This window comes from Condylostylus longicornis, unplaced genomic scaffold, assembly GCF_029603195.1.
Source record: "Condylostylus longicornis isolate FDR11 unplaced genomic scaffold, ASM2960319v2 ptg000028l, whole genome shotgun sequence".
NCBI lineage: Eukaryota > Metazoa > Arthropoda > Insecta > Diptera > Dolichopodidae > Condylostylus > Condylostylus longicornis.
Window position 1 is genome coordinate 2,155,543 of NW_026577997.1, and position 21,347 is coordinate 2,176,889.

The window sequence follows — 21,347 nt, forward strand, 5'->3', positions numbered from 1 at the left end:
TATTCCAGTAATTCTACGAATTCCAATCGGTTTTTACGCTAGCCTCATGAATTTTAGTTTTCGTTGCTACCGTAAGTAATTGTCGTTTTTCGGTTTTCTTTTGCTTTAATTTTACATTTTTTACTCAATTTACGATAACTTTTGTTAAAAATGACAGATTTTGATCTAGAGAATGAAAACGATAAGAAAAAAGAGATTTTGAATTGATGGCGTTCTGAGAAAGTATCGTTTTCTTTTTCCTTTTCTCAAGTCAATTAACCCGATCATGGTAAATGTTTGTTGTTGAAATTATGACAATCGCAGTGTAACAAAATTGATACGAGTAGATCTCTCGAACAATTTTAAATTTACATTATATTTCACGTACGTATAGTAAGATCTTAAGAACAATTTAAACATTTTTCGTAAAAAAAAAAAAACAAAAAAAAAATTTTTTTAACCAATCAGAGACTTTGAACATGAAATTTTCTTTATAAAAATTTATGAAAACATTATTTTTTTTATTAAATTTGTTATACCGATTATATTTAAAAAAAAAATATTAGAATTTTTTTTTTCATCCTGGGGAATTCGCATTAACTACTCATAACCCGTAAATAAAAATGAAAATTTTTACTTTTATTTTTTTTTTATATTTGCGTTTTTTCACCCAAAATATTAAAAATTGGTTTTGAATTTTCCAAACATTCACACTTTACATGCACGCGTACAACGCTTCATTATAAGGAGCCCTATTAAAAAAATAAATTTCTCTTTTTGTTTTGCTCGTTTTTTTCTTGTTTTTTTTTTTTACCTTTGTTATCCTCTTTTTAACCTTCTATATATGCATGTCCGCAATTCAAAATGGTTAAACGGGAAAAAAAAATAATTTTTTTGTATTTTTTGTTTATTTGTTTTTTAGGAATTCAAAGAACAATAACAACAACAAAAAAAAAACAAAAAATAATAATTCAAAAATATTTTAACAATAATTCCTTTTGGATTTTCCTTCATAAAATTTTTCCATTTTTATATGCTTATCTACAGTATCTACACAATACCAAATACTAAATACCATATAGGTAGGTTTCCGAGCTCTCGTATAAGTCTTTAATATGCTATGCCACATATTATTATTTTTGAACACATACTGACTCTCATATGGATGTTACATGCATATATATATATACATGTATGAATATTTATACTATATGCCATCATCACTTCATCTAAGGATAATTTTCTTTTGAAATCTTAAGATCTTTTCTTTACATTTTCATTTTTTTTCTTATTTTCTCAAGATATCTTATGAGTAGAAGAAACCTTCCCTTGAGAGTACATAAATTTTGAAATAAAGAAAAGGAATTATACTGAACAGGATTATTATTTATAAAGTATATTTTTTATACATATATACATATATAGGGAAAGAAACCAACAAACAAACAAAAAATAAAATAAAATTTAGAAACTCCCAAAATTCAACACAATTAAATTTTTCAACTACCTTTGAAGCTTCTGAAAAAAAAAATAAATTTTTTCTTTTTTTCTTTCGTGTTTGTTTTTTTTTTTACTCTTAACCCTTTGAGAATAATTGTGTGTATAGCTTAATATAAAATAAAGATCATAATAGAACAACACTCTTCTATTCTTCTGTAAATTACTTATTTACTTTTAAGAATTTTTTTTAAGCGATGCTTACATAGATAACACAGGTTTTTGTTATTTTAGAAGAGAAAATTTTTTGATTTTTAGACGTCCTAGGCATACTTAAGAAAAATATGTTGATTTTATGAGAGTAATGAGGTATTAAATTATTTAATATCCTTTGACACTATAAAATAAGTCATTAATTTCAGTTTTAAATAAAAAATTTTGACTTACAATTTTAAGAGATTGGATTTCTTGAAACATTCAGAAAAATGTTCCATGCAAAGTCATTACTTATGTTCATCTTAAAAATTTATTCTGTTAATAATTTCAATAAATGGAAGGATAGAGAAAAGATCTGATATATTGAAGACTCTAGATTGCAGGTTGAAGTAACGACGCACCATGACTTAAAAGAGGCGTCTACAACATAACTATACAGAGCGCCACCAAAAGGAATTCGTCAGAAAGGAAAGGTCAGATAGATTGCAGACTCTAGATTGCAGGTTGAAGCAACGACGCACCATGACTTAAAAGAGGCATCTACAACAGAACTAGACCGGGCGCCACCAAAAGAAATTCGTTAAAATTGCTCTCTTCTTCAATTCAATGTTGTAGATGGAAATTTCAATTTGGCTTTCTGTCAAACATAAACGGATCGTTTCTTTTCGGTATTTGTTCGTTTCGGCAAAACTGTTCATAATTTATTGCGGAATTATGATTTGGTATTGATACATTTAGTTATTGAATCATTCAAATAAATTATTTTAAAACTAATTAACATAAAACTATAAAATTTTAAAATATTTATTTGTGTACGATATTCTTAATTTTTAAAAAAATTTTTTTTTAAATTGGAAATTCTAAAAATATTCAAGAAAGAATCAAAGGCGATATCAAAATAAAATAAAATAGATTTTTTCGTTTTTTCTTTTTTAAACTCTTAAATGCTCACATGCTTCGTTGACTGCAAACATAAATGAGCGAATGAGACAACATTATATACAGAAAAGAATTATTTTTTTTTTTATTATTCTTCTATTATTATTTTTCCTTTTTCTTCTATGACTATTGTGCAAGGAAAATAAAAATCTCTTTCTCTTTCTCATTCTTTCAAAATTTATTTTTTTTGTTATATTTTTCTTTCAAAAATGTGCAAATCAAAAATGCAGAAATTCAAAGGAATTTTATAGAAAACGAAAAAAATTCCAATGATAAAAAGCTAAAATCATTCTTCAAATACAAAAGCATTCGTAAACGTCACATGTACAAAAGTAGGTATATAAACGTGCATTATATGTAAGTAAGGGGTACGTATGTACGTGCATATTATATGCATATTTATATAAGATTACGATTACTATATGTATGTTTATTATAATATGCGTTTAGATTTAAAATTGAAGTGAATATAAATTTTTATTTTAACGCTCTAATTGTCTTTGTATAATTGTCATAAAAGCCCCTTTTACGTTTTTAAATCAAAAACTTCTTAATTAAGTGAAATTTCTCTTTCTCTATTTTTTTAATTAATAACTAAAAATTAATTTATTTGAAGAAAAAAGATGCTTAACTTTATTATTAAAATCTTTGAGATTTCACGATCAAATATACTTATTCTTCAAAATAAGAACTTTAAAAACTTCAGTTTTAATTTAAATCGGTTGATTAAGCCGAATTCGAGCCAATAATTTTAAATGTTTGTGTTAAACACTACACGTTTCTCGATCCGAACATTATCGTAGAAACCTGTAACTTAAAATCATTCTCAATGACCTGATGCAAGTGATTTTCCCTTAACCCTTGGTATTTTAGACCCAGGCACCTAATATTTATTTATAATGTTACTAATACTAAAAAATTATAATGAAATTTTGTGGTGCAGCACTAATTTTCACTCTTGTTTAAATTCCAACAAAGCCTGGCTTATTGTTTTTAATTCATCAAAATTAAATTCATTTGAACTAAAAGTTAAGTGTGATCTAGTTTAATAATATAACGAAATTCACTAAAACTCTTATTTTAAATCCAGAAAGTAGTTGTCTCCTGTTTAAAAAACCATAGCAACGTTTTTTTTCCTCTTTTCACTCATATAAACCTTTAAAATAAATGTAAAACAGAAAACTTTATTTAAAAGGTGTCCATAGATCAATATACAAAAGAATAAACACCACAACATCAAGAAAACAAGATTTTTTGTTTATTATATTTTGACTTTTCAATGTTAACACCACAAGAACAAGAACAAAATGCCATCTCAATACTGTTCTCTTCCTCTTATACTTTTGTAATCTATTGGAAAGAAAAAAGGACGTAAATTCAATGATAAACACTTTTCTATTTTTTTTTTCTTTTTAAAGTTAATATTAACTTCTTACTTTTGAAATCTTGTATAAATTCTCTGTATATTATTTTATTTTGAAACATTTCAATAGAATTTCTAAAGAAAAAAGGATCTTTTTTTTGAATAACTCTTGGCCTTTTTAATAATAAAGAATGAAATTTCAATATAAAAATACAAAATGTCCACATATAAAGTGTAGACAGTAAATGAAATAATAAAGCGTCCAATGTCCCGAAATCAGTATATTTTGCAGACTTCTACAAATTATTGATGAATGGAAGACGTACATATGTAATTGTGACTCAGTTCTTATTCTACACAATTCTCACAACAATTTGTAATGATTCTGCTGTACCTTATCAGAAACTGGGGCTAATATACTCGTAACGCACCAATATATTTACTGCAAAATGGCCCCATGTCAGGCGCCATTTGTATTTTATAGTATATTATAATTTTTAATTATGAATTGTAACTCTCATATACTTCATGATTCTCACTGTCATTTAATTTATCTATTGTTATTGAAAATTGTCAATGCTATTAATTTATAGAAGGAACATCCTGTATACGATAACAATGTTCCACAGTTCATGTCTATTTTTTTACTTTTCTTCGTTTGAACAATGAAATTAAAAAGACTTGTGGGTGGCATTTTTTTTTTTAAATATATTTTTTATATTTTATTCTTCTTATACACTTAAAATAAACTGAAAAGCCTAAAAAATTATTTTTTTAGTTATGTGAAAATGTTTACTTTAACATTTTATCACATATCCGTAGTTTTTATTATATGAAGCATAAAAGCACAAAGTTATACACTTACTTACTTATATAATAATATGTGTAAATACACATGAACAAAATCGAAATATAAAATGGAATGTGAATAAGAAAATTTTGAAAAAAAAAAATAAATAAAATAAAGTTAAAATGAATTCTTAGAAATCATGTTATGGATTCTCATCCAGGGAAATGTACCTGAACAGAGAGAGAGAGAGAGAGAAAATAAATTCCTTTAATTTGAAGTGAAATTTCCTAATACCTATGCCGTTTGTTTGTTATTTTTTTTGGTTTTTGCTGTTTTTCTGTTGAATCTTGATATTTTGTAACTTAATTTTTTCCATCATCTCTTTCGTACCTTAACACACGACAAAAAAAATAATAATTATATTTATGTTGGGGAAAATAAAATAATACGAAACATATCTTTTATAAAAATTCTTTTAAAAGGATGAGAGAGGTAAAATTAGTAGAAAATACAATAAAACAGAAAAAAGAAAAAAAAATAAGTCAAAATTGTTACTAAGAAAAAATAATTTACCGAAAATAATCGGAAATTAGTGAATAAATGTGTGTGTTTAGATTAAAAACGGAAATGGGATAAGGAAAAAGTGATTGTTATCTTTAGGTATTATAGTTGGACATTTGAGTAAAAAATTATTTACTTACTCACATGGATAACGTTAAAATTGCAAAGTTTTCCAAAATATAGTCGACGGGCCGTACTAAAACTAGTTGGCATCAACTTAATTCAATTTTCAATTAAATTTTTAACAACAGTCATGATTTAATTTGAGTTTATGTTATAATAACTTGAGGTTACTTTTCATTTTGGTTTGATTTCGATACGACATTTAAAACTACGGCAGGCTGGCCATTGCCTTGTTAACTCAAAGACCTCTTGACAGTAAAAAAGTCAAGTGGAATACTTAAATGTGGATGCTTCCAAGTGGATCAAGAAAATAAAAATTTAACTAAATTGAACCAATCTAAGAGAAATCATTTACAAATTCCAAAAAAATAATTATGATAAATGTTGGCGAATTCAATCATTTACTTGAAGCAAAACAACTTTTATTGTTTACATAGTCAACGAACGTTGAATTACGTGTAAGAATATAAAAGTCCTCTGAAATCAATTTTGGTTCTGAAAGTCAGCTCCTTTTTGTACAAAATTTTAAACATTAAATATAAGTACTGCTCCTTTTTAAAGTTTCTCAAGTAGCTCTCATTCATATTGCCAACATTGCCATTCAATCTTATCTACACCTGACCACAATATTCCTATTAACACAACATACACAATATTATTAACCAAATGTGATCTCAAATATAAAGTTTTATTAGTTGTAAGAGAAAAAAAAACAGAATATTCTTTTCGAAAGGGGACATATAAGATGTTTCTCTTAAGGAAGTTATTTACAATAATTGAAGCATCATTAAGAGGACCTCTATAACAAAATGAAAATAATATTATATAATAGGAAAAATTAGAGAAAAAAACAAATATGAAAACAAAAAGAAAAGCAGAGATTAAGAAAGTTTCATCTATATAGAAAAAAATTTCATTTAAATACACAAAACGTCGTAACACTCGTAACATATGCAAAAAAATTTTAAGGTGATTTTTAAGATGAATTTGACGTCAGAATCTTTACATTAGTATTGAGCTGCTTTTGTAATATTATGGTTATTTAATTTTTAACTTTAATATCCTTGAGAACTTTTACATGTGTAAAGAGTATATCATTTTGTATAAATTTACAAAATAATCTTATATAATATAAATTGAACTCTAAAAATGTAATTTGATTCTTATATCAAAATTTATTTCTTTAGAATTTTTTTGTTTGTTAATACTTTTGCAAGTCACACATTTCAAGTATTTGAACACAATTTATATAACTATATAAGAAAATAAAATTTTATTGGTTTTAAACTTTAAGAATAAAATCTATTTTGGAATTTGTACGAGAATTGAATATGGACGCAGTAAAGTTCTTAAGTATAAAGCATAATACTCTTACACATAAAAATTGCATACTTAAAGGATATAATGATAATCTTGTTCTATAATTTTTAAAACAGAAGCTATTTAATAAAAAACAGTTTTAAACCTATACATCGACTGATTATAAATTTAAAATGTAGAATAATTAAAGAATAATTAAAAATTTTTGTGCAAAGATTTCAAAATTCCATTACAGATTAAAATTGGATTTGTAGGTTTCGGATCGTCCCGGTATTTACAATATTGGAGAATTGAACAACTTCAGGAGAATTGAAATACTGTTTCACCCTACATCAACTTTACTGAAATGAAATTCCATGAGTGAAATAGTCGGACCTTGCATTGTTAATCCATTTAGGTAGAAAACAAAGCTTAACCGAGGTTCATTGACTTCTAGAGATTTTGTCTCGAATCTATTTTTAGTGGATGCTAAATCTTTCAATTTTTCAGATTTGGCTTTGCAACAGGTTTTTGATTTCATTAGATCTATAAACTTAATAGAAATACTATCAATTTATATTATATTAGAAAAAGATTTTGAAGTTACAGAAATCCGGTCTGAACAGTGGCCCAAAGATATGCAATATAACCTAATAAGCTAATTAAATTATGAATAATGTGTCACATTTTAAGCTTTACAATAATTATATTCAGAAAATTTATTTTATTTTCCTCATACAAGTACAACATTTTCCTAGAAAATCATTATTATTTTGCAAATTATCATTAAAAACCACTTAATCCAACCACATTTTAGTAAGGAATACATTATTTCCCTTCATCATACATATTTAATTTTTATCATCATCTATCTCTAAGGTAGATAATAATAGCAATAATTATTTGCCTTCTTTTATTTACCCTTTATTATACTTCCTTTTCAACTATTATCAAAATTCTTGAACAATAACATTATAGTAAATCACAGCGCAGCCACAATATCTATAGCATAATATAAATGTAAGCCTATTTATTAACAGCTCTTCATATGGAACTCTTCAGAAATAATAATTTATAATAACAAAAAATCAATTCAATATTGAAAATCCTATTCTTAATAACTTAAACATTAATATGTAAATTGTTTCGCATCATAAAAGTAATTGCCTACCTTTATTCCAGATTTCAATGTCCTATAAGCCCTCCGTTCCTTTGGAATCGCAATTTTTTTTGTTCTGATATTTGAACTACAAAATGAAAAAAAGCATTTCCATACAAGCAGAAAATTACAAAAGAAAAGATGAAAATGAATTGGAAAAGTTCTTCTTTCTTTTTTTTCTTTGGTGCTTTTCCCGTTTTTTTCTTTTTCTATGTATTTTCCACTTCACTTTATTTATTTTTCACTTTCTATCGCATACCACATATATCCTATTTGTAGATAAGGCGTTCAATTCAATTCAATTGAATTTTTTTTAGAAATTCTTTATAATTTTTTTTTATAAGAGATTGTAAAGTGTACATGGAAGATGAGAAGAGGTAAAAATCAGGTATTATAGTACACACTTAATTTAATTTTAAGAAGGTATAAGATCAATTTTTGATGCTTTAGCGAACTTTACTTAGCTTCCTTTGTTATCATTTCATTTCCTCGCTATTACCTTAACATTTTCTTATCCTTATTTTGTCGTATGTAAGTGTAAGCGTACACACACAGGACTACATCATATAAGATTGCCGTAAGATTATTTTTTTCTTACGCGTTAAAATTATGTGAAAATTTCAGTGGGTTGTAGCATAAAAATATAAAAATTTTAAAAAGTTTCAAGATTTTTTCTTCTTTAGAGAAGCCTTGCATCTTGAATTGGTTACAATACTGTGTAATCAGAAGCAATAGGCATAATAACGCTCGCGTAAACAAATGATTTTTTAAGTGGAGCATATCAAGCCAATGTTATAGGCTTAGAAAATAACAATATCTACAAAAATTGCAAGGCATCACGGGAAAGCGAAACCTTAAAATACCTTATTGTATTAGTCTTCAGCGTTTAGCAGAAGCAACTAAGAAAACTTTGATGATTAAGCAATTTAAACCCTAATCGACATTTTGAGCTATTTGATGGGAAAACGTCTATTATTTACAAACTCGATACGCTTTCGACACAACACAACTTAATTTTTTTCAGGGTTTGTCATTGGAAGCATAATATCTAATTGACAATTTGACCCAATTGTGGCCTATGCAAAACTTAAGATGCGGGAACCACATGATCATTAATTATTAAGTTCACACTCACTGTATATTGGTTCAAATATTTTTTTTTATATTATAAAAATAAAATTAAAATATATTTTGGAATCCAAGACTAAACACATGCAACAATATATGAGAAGAAATTCAAGAAATAATTGAAATAAAAATATGGGGAAAAAACTAAAAATAAAATAAAAGAAAAAAATTCAATTTTCCATCTAATAAGAATTTCTGTTCGTAACGATTGAATATTTTTCTCCCATATATTAAAATCTCTTTACATATACACTTCTCTCATGTAGGCAGTCAGTCAATGCATGATTATTTCCACATAAAGTTAGTTAATAGCTAAGGTATAGTATATTATAAGAATTCATTCTACGATATATAGAAAATTATACGCGAAATTGTTGAGTAGATAAGTACATATTAACTTTTTATATACCCTAAGAGTATATGGTGTTATTTTATTCCTAATATTATTTTGCAAACCGCCCCTTATTCCAATAATATAATCATTTTTATTTTCTCGTCATCATACTCCAAAAAATTCTCATTCTACAATATAATAACTATCACCACCACCATCTTTTTAGCGTCTTTATTATTTTTATGTCTTTCATATATGGCACGAGTAGATAGACGTACAAACAACATGATAAGCTTGTCAGTATAAAGAAGGCAAAAAATTTAAAGAAAAAAAGAAGAGATTGAGCTCTCATCTTATATTTGAGGGCTATTAAAAAAGAAAATTACCTTAAATAAAATAAGAATAAGTTTAAAGTATGTATATGGAAGGTGTTTGAAACTACATTAAACTAGAATATTTTTGTACTCATAGGTGTAGAATGTAATATAATTTTTATTATCCTTCTCATATTCTTTTTAGTACTATCGTATATGCTATAATATAGTTTGAAATCATCAGTTGTTTCTCTAATAATATTCTGGTGTATAAGTTTATATATGCTCAAAAATTAGAGTTATACAAGAATATTTTACAAATTTTTGATGCTCTAATGCTCAAGCATAACAAATCTATATAAAGTGTGTACCTATACATACAATTTCTTTACCTTAATCAATTCAATATTAAATGAGATTCTTACCAACTACACAAGAAAATAAAAATATATATAGAAAAAGAAGGATAATAACATCAAAAATTTTGGAATAAAAAAGTTGGAAAAAGTATTGTAATGGTAATTGATTTTTTCAGGTCTCTGACTTTACTGTAATTGGAGCTTTTCCTCTTCTTTTTTTTCAATTTAAATTTTCCAATTGTTGTAATAATGTTGAGCAGTAAATAAATGGTTAAATTGCAAATTAATATTCTTTTATTGAATTTTATTATTATCAAATAAATATTTTTTTATAGAAATTTAATATTTTGTATTACGTTTTTTTTTTTATAATAAGGTGAAGAGAACGAATATTGATTAAATTTTCATTATAAAAGTTTATTAAATTTTGAAAATTTTATAAAAAAAAAAACATAACAAGAAATTCCTCAGACCCATCACACAAGGTTGGGATAAACTAAATTCAATAAAAATATCTAAGGATAATTTAAAATTAATTGACCTATATTCAGCACGAAAAAATATGTTAAGAAAATGAACATATAGCAAAGGGTTAATATCAAACATAAAACACTGAAAAGCTTAAGACGTTCTATATGTGTTCCATCATGGGATTAAAAACAAAGTAATATTTTAAATACAATAATTATTTGTAAAAGTAACTTACTTGTATTTGAGCTTCCCCAGACGGCGTGATGTCACTTGCAATGATAAGGCCCGATTCTAAGAAATCGGATGTTTTGATATAATGATGTCAACCTGGTTATTCCACTCCCATTTTGAAATCTGACTGCTGTCAAGTCGTCGTTTTTATAAAGAGGTAACAGAAAAGCATTAAAGTTTTTTTAGTGAGTATGCATGATTATATCTTTTCTTCATTGCTAAATAAAAATGTTTGCAGTTATACAAAGCTTATTTTTGAGTGTTATTGAACTGAATCCTTAGCTGATAACAAATATTAGGACTCCGACTTTTTTTTTTAATTCTCTTAAAGGCTTGTCTATGACTACCATCCTTTTCCTCTAATTAGACAACTTTCTAGTTGGATGTTGGCAGCTTTGGGTTGGCAGTATGAGAGGTACGGATTCAGGTTCTCCCTTATAGTTTGAAGGAAGCTTATCCGGGGGGACTGAGAGATCACTTTTAGTCCAGTCGTGGTTAACGACTCGCTGAGTTATCGCGGCTTCTGCACTTTCCAGGTTTTTTGCTAGAATTTGCTTTCCGTATTACTTTTGGTGAGTATCGGACTCATTTAATTTTTTTTTGTAAAATTTTTGGACGTCTTCAATGCTCATCCTATGAGTTGCGGAAAAATTATGTCTATCTAAGCAGAAATTCATTTGCTTATATAAGGTTATACATTCTGGACGGCGCATGGTTTACTTACTATTAAAGGACAATACTCTTAAGTAATAATTTTTATTATAGCGCATCATGTGCAAAATATCGAATTAAAATTTGTCGGGAATTAAAAATTGCTTGTTATGCCTAGGATTTTTGGAAAATTGCTCAGTATGCCATGAATATAAGCAAAAATTCCCTACACGATTGATTTTTTCTTTATTCGTTTTTAAATTTTCTTTAATTTAAAAATTAATTTATTACTTATTTTAAAATATTAATAATTTCGTTATACTGTTATTTTAACGAAAATTGAATTTTAATTTATTACAAGCATGTACTAATGATTGTTATGTTTACATTATTATTTAAATTGAATTGTAATAGATTTTGTTATATACGAGTATAACGTCTTTGTATATAATATTTGTACGTGTATATAGACACAAATTATTCATTGTTATATTTATGTATAACAATATGTCTTAATATGAATGTATGTATATAAGTAAATAATAAGTAAATTTTGAATATTATTTGTAAAAATATCCAATAAAACTTATTGTGCTATGCTCTTTTGATTCTTTCTATTAAATTAATTTTGTTTATTTTAAATTAAATTGTACACATTTTATTCACAAATTAAAATTTAGAAATTCTATTATATTAAATAGAAATCAAAATAAATATAATAAAATTAAAATATTAATATATGTATATTTAATTTATAAATATTTATATAGAAATTTCATAAAATATAAAATAAATATTAAATATTTTCTTTAATATTGTATAAATATTTTATTATAATCTAAATAATAACCGGAAATCTAAAGGATACTATAAAGATAATAATATTATTAAAAATCGATTGTTAAGGGTATAATTTTATTCTTTATATAATATTTTAATTATAGATAATTCAGAATAGAATCCTTTTTAGATTTAAAAATTATAGAAAGTTTTAAAAAATAATAACATAACGATTATTGTATAATATTAAATAAATTGGTTTTTTAATATTAAAGTCTTATAAAATTTTGTGAAAAGCATGTTCTATGCATACGTATCTAAATTACATTTGATTGTAATGGAAGTATTTACAGTACGGAAACTTTAAATCTAAAATCTGGAACTTGACGTTTTGAATATAAAATGCTGTTATGCATTTATGCATAATAGGGAAAATAAATATAATACTTTCAAAGATTTGGGAATATTCTGTGATTTTTTTGTATTAAAATATCGTTACATCATAGGAGCAAAAACTAACCTAAAAGTTTAACGTTTACTTTCCATCTACTAGAATAAATTTGCCGTTTACCGTTATCTATCAGAAACGCCAAGAAATCTATCGGAAGTTCTAGACTACTGTAGTACACTTAATTAAATTGAAGCAAACATTGTTTGCTATTTACCAAAAATAAGAAATTTATTTTACCATTTGAAAAAATCAAATTTTGGAGTTGTTGGCCTAATACATGTTTTTCTTATAAAGTATTATTTTGCAATGTATTTTAAGCTGCAATTTTCAAGCTAGAGTCTTGACATTTTTGTACAAAAAAGAAATACTTTTAGTATTTATTTATATGTAGATCATTCAGGCATCGTATTTTTTGAGTACTTCTCTAATTTACATTAAATAAAATATTATAAGAGGCAAATATTTAACTCGATCATTACTGCCGCGAATTACGAAATTTATGAAATACTAATTTAGAAAAAAATTTACAAATTTTTCAATTAAATTCAAACATATTTACTGTTTTAATCAAAATTTAAATAAATTCAGTTTAATAATACCTGCCAACTAGACAAATACCATAAATTAACAAAAGTTTTTCAATGAAAAATTCTATTTTATTTATTTATTTACTGTTCTGCACACTTTTATATAAATTCAAAAAATATTTTATTGCTGTATGATTTTTAATTACTTATCGACACATTTTAATTATATACACACAAATATTTTATTGTTATATTTAAGTTATACATTTTGTGCACTTTATATATGTGTAAATACACATAAACTGTATAAAATTTTATTTACTTTTAAAATATTTTATTGTATTTTTGGGATTAGAATAATTATGTGATAAAATTTTATATAGCTTTGTGTACAAAATGTACTTTTAATGTTTCTGTAAATTACTAATGTAATTTATGTTAATAATATAATATTACGATCTTATTTATAATGTCCATGCACAACAGAAGTATTAAAATTATTAAGTAATTTAATTACTTTATTAAAAAGAAAAGTATTAAAACAATTAAAACAAATGTTAAATGAACTTTTAATAATGTAAAGTAATTTAACTTTGTAAACATATTGTTTAAGATATTGACATTATAATTATGTCAAAATTTTGTCACAATAAATGTCGTCAGTGTTGGCACTCATCTTAAACGTATAGAACAGTGTAACAGTCACAATGTTAACAATACAATTTTTTAATAATTTATAAGTTTAGATTGCACATTTATTCCAGTAAAACACGAAAAATGAGTGTGAAATCAGTATAGCATATTCAAATTTGAGTTTATCGTTGTAATCTAATATCTATAACATTATTTCTATAAAAATAACGCACGAACTGGTTCCGCCTAAAAATTAAAGCTTCACATATCTTTAAAAAAAATTCCAATATTATAAGCTATAACCTAAAAAGAGTAGATTCAAAATAGAAATGCCGTATTTGTTTTCAATTTAATCCCCTGGCAAATGAAAAATACTTGTTAGCACTGACTAAAAATAAAATGTTTTACATTTCAACTGAATTCGCTCCAAATTCCAAATGTTAAGGACTAAAATATGAATAAAATAGTAGATTAAAATGCAATTATTGTCAAAGCAAAATAATATTAAAAAAAATATACTTATTGTTCGATATCAAATTAATTTGACTTTTTACCATATTTAAAATTTTTAGCATAATTTGAATTTTCTTAAGAACACTCTGAAATTTTACTCAAGCTAATTTTATTAATAGCGAAATGTACATGTCATACCTTCATATTTAAGAATACTAAAACGAGATTCTTTCAAAATTGTAAAATGTTTCGTAGGGATATTGTGTGTACGTGCTTTATTTGCTGCTTCTTCTTTTGTATTTGAGCGAAGGTCAAAAGTTTTCATATTTTTCTTTATGAATTTTAATAAAATTTTTCAATATTCTTTATGACTTTTTTAAAATTCCCTTGCTTTAAAATTATCCTGTAAATTAAAAATGTTCTTCATGTAATAAAGTTAAATTATTCGATTTATTTATTAGAAAAATTTATTTTATTGCTCAATTTTTGAAAAATTTAATGATTTTAAAAAAATTTCTAATATATAAATTCAATTATTTTAGTATTAGAGAGAGAAACCTCAAGGTTGGAGTACAGTACTATAGTCGGAGGACATTGAATCATAAATATTTCATTTATTAAATGCAAGGAGTAATTATATTATGTCAAAAATATTAGTTAAATTACCTTTTTGTTCACTAGTTTTAGATAACTTTTTATAAAACATTCTTTATGTTTGCACATTTGTATCAAATAAACCTTAAATAAAAATTAATCTTTGTATTCAGACAGTTCCAATATTTTGATAATAAATTTAAAATTTCAAATTACTGAGCCAAAAGTTAATAATTACAAAATTACAATGAAATAAAATAAAGAGAAGAAACGCAAATTCCAACAAAATTTAACTGTCTCTCTTGAAAGAGGCAAAATGACTTTCCTTTTCAACAATGCTGGTTCTTATACAAATTACTTTGTATAAGAGGGTGTTCTGTGAGCTACATTTCTTCAGTAAAGTGGCAGTCTAAAATTACAAATGTTTCGTATTAGTTGCAAAAATTCGGGAAGTACCTTCCGTTTAGATTCATCCGCTTCAGCCTAACATTAATTGCAATGAATTTATCTCTATTATAAATTGTGGAGAATACGCCAATGATGAACACGAAAATCTGTATAAATCTTTCATAAATTTATTAAAATTTTTTATATTTTATTGAAAGCGTTGGTAAAAACAATCTTTAAAGTTTTATCGTTTTTATTTGTATACAGAAAAAAAAAAACAAAATTCTTTTAAGAGTTAAAAAAGTTCTTTGTTGTTTTAACAAATTTAACAAAAAAAAATAGAACCTTTTCAGTCCAATAAATATACCGAGAACACATAAGAATTTTCTGAATTAATCAAATAAACATACAAATAAACAAATTTTTTTAATCGTTTATCCCATCAAAAATATTTTTCTCTTATTATTATTATTCTCTCTCTTTTTTTTTTACCCTGTATCTTCCATTCCTAATTAAACAACATATTCATAACCTTGCCTTAAGATCGAATTTTTCGATTTTTTCGATTTGTTTTTTTGTTGTTTTTAGACATGGGTCACTAATTAACTTTATAAAATCTTTATAAAGGACTACATATTCTAACTTTAAACCTGATTCTGATATACATATATATAAAATAATGTAATAAATCAAACTGCAATGGAAATCCATTAGTAAATAAAGGAAAAACAAAAAGCAGAAAGAAAAAAATTATTTGATAAGCAAAAGAAAAATCTATCAACTTTGATGTTTCCAAAAAAATAAAAAGTTTAAACAGTTCAAAATGAAAATTTTAGATCCTTTTTCAATTCATTTTTTAAATACATCAAGTGTAAAAATTTCGAAAAAATTAAATAAAAAAACAAAAAACAAATAATGAATATTTTTTCCAATTTATTCCGAACAAGTTTTAATAATAATAAAACTTTGAAGCTTCAGTTACACTTGAACATCAAATAAACTTAAAAGTTTCTAATAACTTAAAGATTCTAAGGCGCATTTATGATAAAACATGGCGCCATTGAAAAATGTAATCTATTGTACCCTTCACAAAATTCAGTATTTGTTACCCAAACCACATCCTTAAAATTTGAACATGTCTTTCAGCAGCTACTACAAGTTTTCTTACCATTTAAACTTTCTCATTTCCGTAAAAATATGGGGTTGGTGAGAACTATCATTTGACTGTTTTCAATTCCAATTATCTCATGTCTTTTTGCACTCTGTATAATGATATCTGCCGCTGATCGTCAAGTAAAATAATGTAGTTCATAAAAGCATCTTCATTACACGCGGTTGTTTGCCTTAAACTCCCATAATGCAGATGGCCGAAATTATTTTTTCTCATTTTCTACAAAAACTAATATCGAAATTTAAATTTAACTGACCTCCGATATCACCAAGGTTTGTGTATAATATAAGCCGTTTGTTATATGCTAGCCGACCGTTTATTATATATTGCAACAGATTAGTGCGGCTTTTACTGAATTCGCTTTTCATAACACACTTGAAAAATTTTCTGACACAAATTTTTTATATAAACTTTAAATTTTCTCATTGAAGCACATTTGAATTTTAAAATGTTTAGACAATATGAAAAAAAAATTCAAATTGAGAAAATTGTTTTGCGTATCCTGTACCCGATACTAAAAAAAAATATAAAAAATTTCCTTTTTTACTCATTTTTTTCATTTTTTTTTTTATTTTCGTATAAACTGTTACAGAGTAAACATAAATTGCCACAATTCAAGGATCAATATTATTGCAATATATGACGATATGAGGACCATAAACGAGGCTATTTTTCGTAAATCGTTTTTCACTCCACACTTACATTACATATATTTAGCAAAGAAGGAGAAAACAAGAAGAGTTAGAGGTGAATAAAAGAGGCGTAAAGAGAAAAGAAAATAAAAAAAAAAGAATGCTCAAAATTGACAAAAAAGAAACGAAAATTAACGCACTTATTGGATTGTATGGACCGTGAAATCGGATAATATGAAATCGTGTCTACGTTACATAAATATTTTTATTGTTTATTTTTTTTTTCTTTTTTGTTTTTTACCTCCCTAGCGTATTTTCAAAGAATAATGTGTATGTACAAAAAAATAGATTCACAATTCCAGTTTAATGTTTATAACACACTTTGTACAGTCACAAAATTGTAAAACAAATAATTGGAATGAAAGAGGCATTTCACTGTGACCATAAACGAAATTTTATGCATCTTTACAGCCTTTAGAGTAAAACGCCAATTACTCTTCAATAACAAATTCCAAAAAGTCAGTGTTTGGTTTGTTTTGTGAATATGATGGGGTAATATTAAATACTGGTTCATTTTTGAAATGATGCTAGAAAGAATTTAACAGTTAATGGAAATCACTAAAGGCCAAAGATAATTAAATTTAAATTTTTTTTCAATTGAGCACTTTAGAACTTGTTTTATAATGAAATTCGCGTTAGTAATTTTGAAGGTTTGTAGTGTTACATCAAGATAATGCAGAGAACATTACAGTTACTTTAATGAAAGGACCATTCGACGAGGGATGAAATAACTTCGGATGAATACAAAAGGCTATACATCAAATGATTTCACTGTCCTTTCGATTTAAATTTTTTATTAAAGTGTTTTAGTTCACTGATTTGTGCCAAAAAATACGATTTAATTGAGATCTCAAGGAGCAATACTAAGGAAATTAATATATAGTATCAAAATAAGAAGTGATACATAATTATATTGCTGATAATAACGCAGTGAATAGAAGTGGCAACTCTATATCAGACTATACCTTAGAAATATGTACACTTAAAATGAAACCAAAGTAATGTCATATATGATCGGAGAGCACACACGAATCCTACAGTTCGTTTCGAGAGTTAATTATTTTAATATTTCCACTTGTTTATTATATTTTTTGTTTGATTGTATTATGTGCACATATTGGAGAATTATCAAAAAAAAAAATTAAAAACTTTTAAAAACAGAACGAAAGAGAAGAATAGAAAATTTGACGAAGCGTTTCAAAATGATTGTTCCCTAAGGAAATTTGGTTAAAATGTAAAAAAATAAAATAAAAGTAAAAGAAAGAAAAAAAATTACGATTTGAAAGCTATTTGTAAAAAAAAAAAAAATTAGGAAAAAAAAATTCCCGCCCTGTACGGCTGTACGAGTACTTATAAAAATTTTTTTCTCTCTGTGTTTTGCGGTTTTTATTATTTTGCTTTTTGATATTTTTTTTCTTTTCTCTATTTGCTATGCAAATAAAGTGTTTCTTTGGTAATAAATTTGTCTGAATTAACTTTCAAATTTGAAGATCAAAAGATTAAAAAAATTGATTGGATTAAAAAAAAGTTAAAAAGGAAATTCAATTCGATGTTTTTTTATAATTAAAGCGTTGCTCTATTTTTATTATATGGAAAAAATACCTAAATACTTATTTATAGAAAATTTTAAAATTATTCAAATATTTTTTGAAAATTTTTTCCGTGTATGAAAATAAAAAATAAATAAAATTTCTATTCTTTCAAATTCCACATTTTCTTGAACGAAAAATTTCCAATGTTTTATTTGCGAACACTAAGATTTTTTTTGTTAAATTTTTCAAAACTGAGCGAATCCTTTTTATAAGTATCTAAAAACTGGTTAATTTTAGCAGCCATTTTTGATTTTAGAAGTCACCCACAACATTTTTGGGTTTGCAAAATTTGAAAAAAATATTTATGGTTTCTTTAAACTAAATAGTTACAAAATCGTTTTTTTGGGTCGTTGAAGGGCAATAAATTTTAGAGGGGGCGATACAAGTCAAAAACTTCTACTACGGAAACTAGTTTCTAGCAAAGATCTATTTAATATGAAATTTCAGTTTTCTTTCTTCAAGGGCGTAGAGTAGAAGTTTTGCTAATGGTGCACGGACGAACGAACTGATGGACAAAGTGAAACTAATAAGCATTTCGTATCAATATTTTTTTGGAAAAGTGCTGAAAATAAAATGAATTTGTAGCTATTCTAAGCATTGTTCCATTTTTTTTTCTTAATTCTCTCATTTTATTACCTTCGATTCGACCAAAGACGGATATACAAATTTTAGTTGTTGTTGTTCGTCATTATCGTAATTTTTCTAAAAATTTTAAAATCTTTAAATTTTAATCAATACGAATTTTATTATTTCCTCATATTTTACTAAAATTCCTCATTATATGCAAATATTTTCGTATGTACAAAATAAAATAATTTAGTAAAAAAAAACTTGAATTTCAACAACTACAATATTATAAGTATTTAAAAAATCGTTTTATCCTTTTTAAAGGAATTTCAAGTTATAAGAAAATTTTAAATCCTATAACCTTCTTAGAAGACTTATTGAAAACTATATACACAGGATGTGTAAAACTTTTTTTATTTTTCAACTTTTACTCACTTAAAATGATATTTCGCAAAAGGATTAGGAAAACTTTAATCCTTTGTTTTTAAGTTAAAGTTTGTAATAAAAATCCTAGAAGTCTTAAATTTTTTTTCCGTAAAAAAACGAAAATTTGTAACATTTTTTCTTATTTCGTTTACAATACCTTTTTACACTTACATTATACCAAGGACACATTTTATTCACCATTTCAAATTTTGTAGCTGAATTAAGTCAAGTTGACATCGCATTTGAATTTCGAGAGAAGTTTGAATAGGTTTGACTGCTCATCATTGTAATTTGAGTTTAGATAAAATAATTTTTTTAATTTTATAAAGATTTTAAGTGAAAGTTCTTAAATTGAACTGGTTATATCTGATTCTTCCCAATATACTTTATAATATTTAAACTCTCAAACCTATATACCATATTGGACTTCAATAATTAATACTTACGTTAACAGCGCAATAGAATTTTTAAAATTTGTCATGACTTATTCTTTTGAACCAGGCTTATTTTCTTGTGTTATACATTTAATCTTATATTTGATGATACGAAGAATATAATAGTGTATAAAAAAAAAGAGCATCTGGTTTTTAAATTTTAATTTTATTTTATAATTGGTTCTTTAAATTTAGCGCTTTTCTTTACCTAATTTATTCCTGTCCTATTGGAAATCCTACTAAACGTAATCAATATTTTCTTTAAGTACATTTATGAAAAATAACGTAAGCTATAAGTTACTCCTACAAAAAAAAAATTAAAAGTTCACTTAAAGTTTCTTTATTCAAGTTCAAGACAGTTAAAGTTGTTTTAACTTTTATACTTACATTATAAATATCGCACACGTAACCAAATAATATGTATTAACCCTTTCACAATTACACCCCTCCTCCTCTATATTTTTAAAATTCAAAAAAAAAATATTATGGAAATTTTTATTCCGACTAAGGTTTTTCTTTCTTTTCAAAATAGCGTACAAAATTTTTATTACTTTCATGTCAATTTTAATTCAGTCACCAACATATGCGAATTTTTAATAGACTTCTCATTGTATAGTGTGGCGATGATCGATTTCAAAATTTATTAAAAAATTTTACTTTTTGAATTTTTGCAAATACGGAAAATAAAAAAAAATTGAAAACCATAAAAAATCAGAAAAAGTTAAATAAAATTTGTTTTCTCGAAAGCCATAGAATTTCTAACCAAAATTAAGAAACATTTCTGATCAAAAAATTTCATTGCATCTATAATGAAACGTACACAACTTTAAAACAACAACTTTCCATAAAGAACACGTTCGGTCATAAGGCGAAAAATGCCATATTTCCACCACTCCCTAAAGTATATCATCTCTTCGTTCAGTTCGTTAGATTATATGATACCGTACATTTTTTGAACCGTATACACCTACAATTTCAACAATAAGAAAAAACTTCTGCTAATTAATAAAAAATTCTGAATTCTTTTTATATAAAATGAAAAGGTTTGAGTCAACGATTAAAAAATTCAATTATGTATATGTTGAGCTAGTCTATATAATTTCTCACTATATGGCAGCACTTAAAAACACTTAATCTAATTCATTTATAACAGAATTATCAACAGATGGCAGGCTAATAAGCATTAAAATATCTTGAAATCTGTTATACAAAATATTTATTTTAATGTTTATTGGGAAATTTCAAAAACATATGATTTATTTTCAACACAGTATTATTTTTACTAT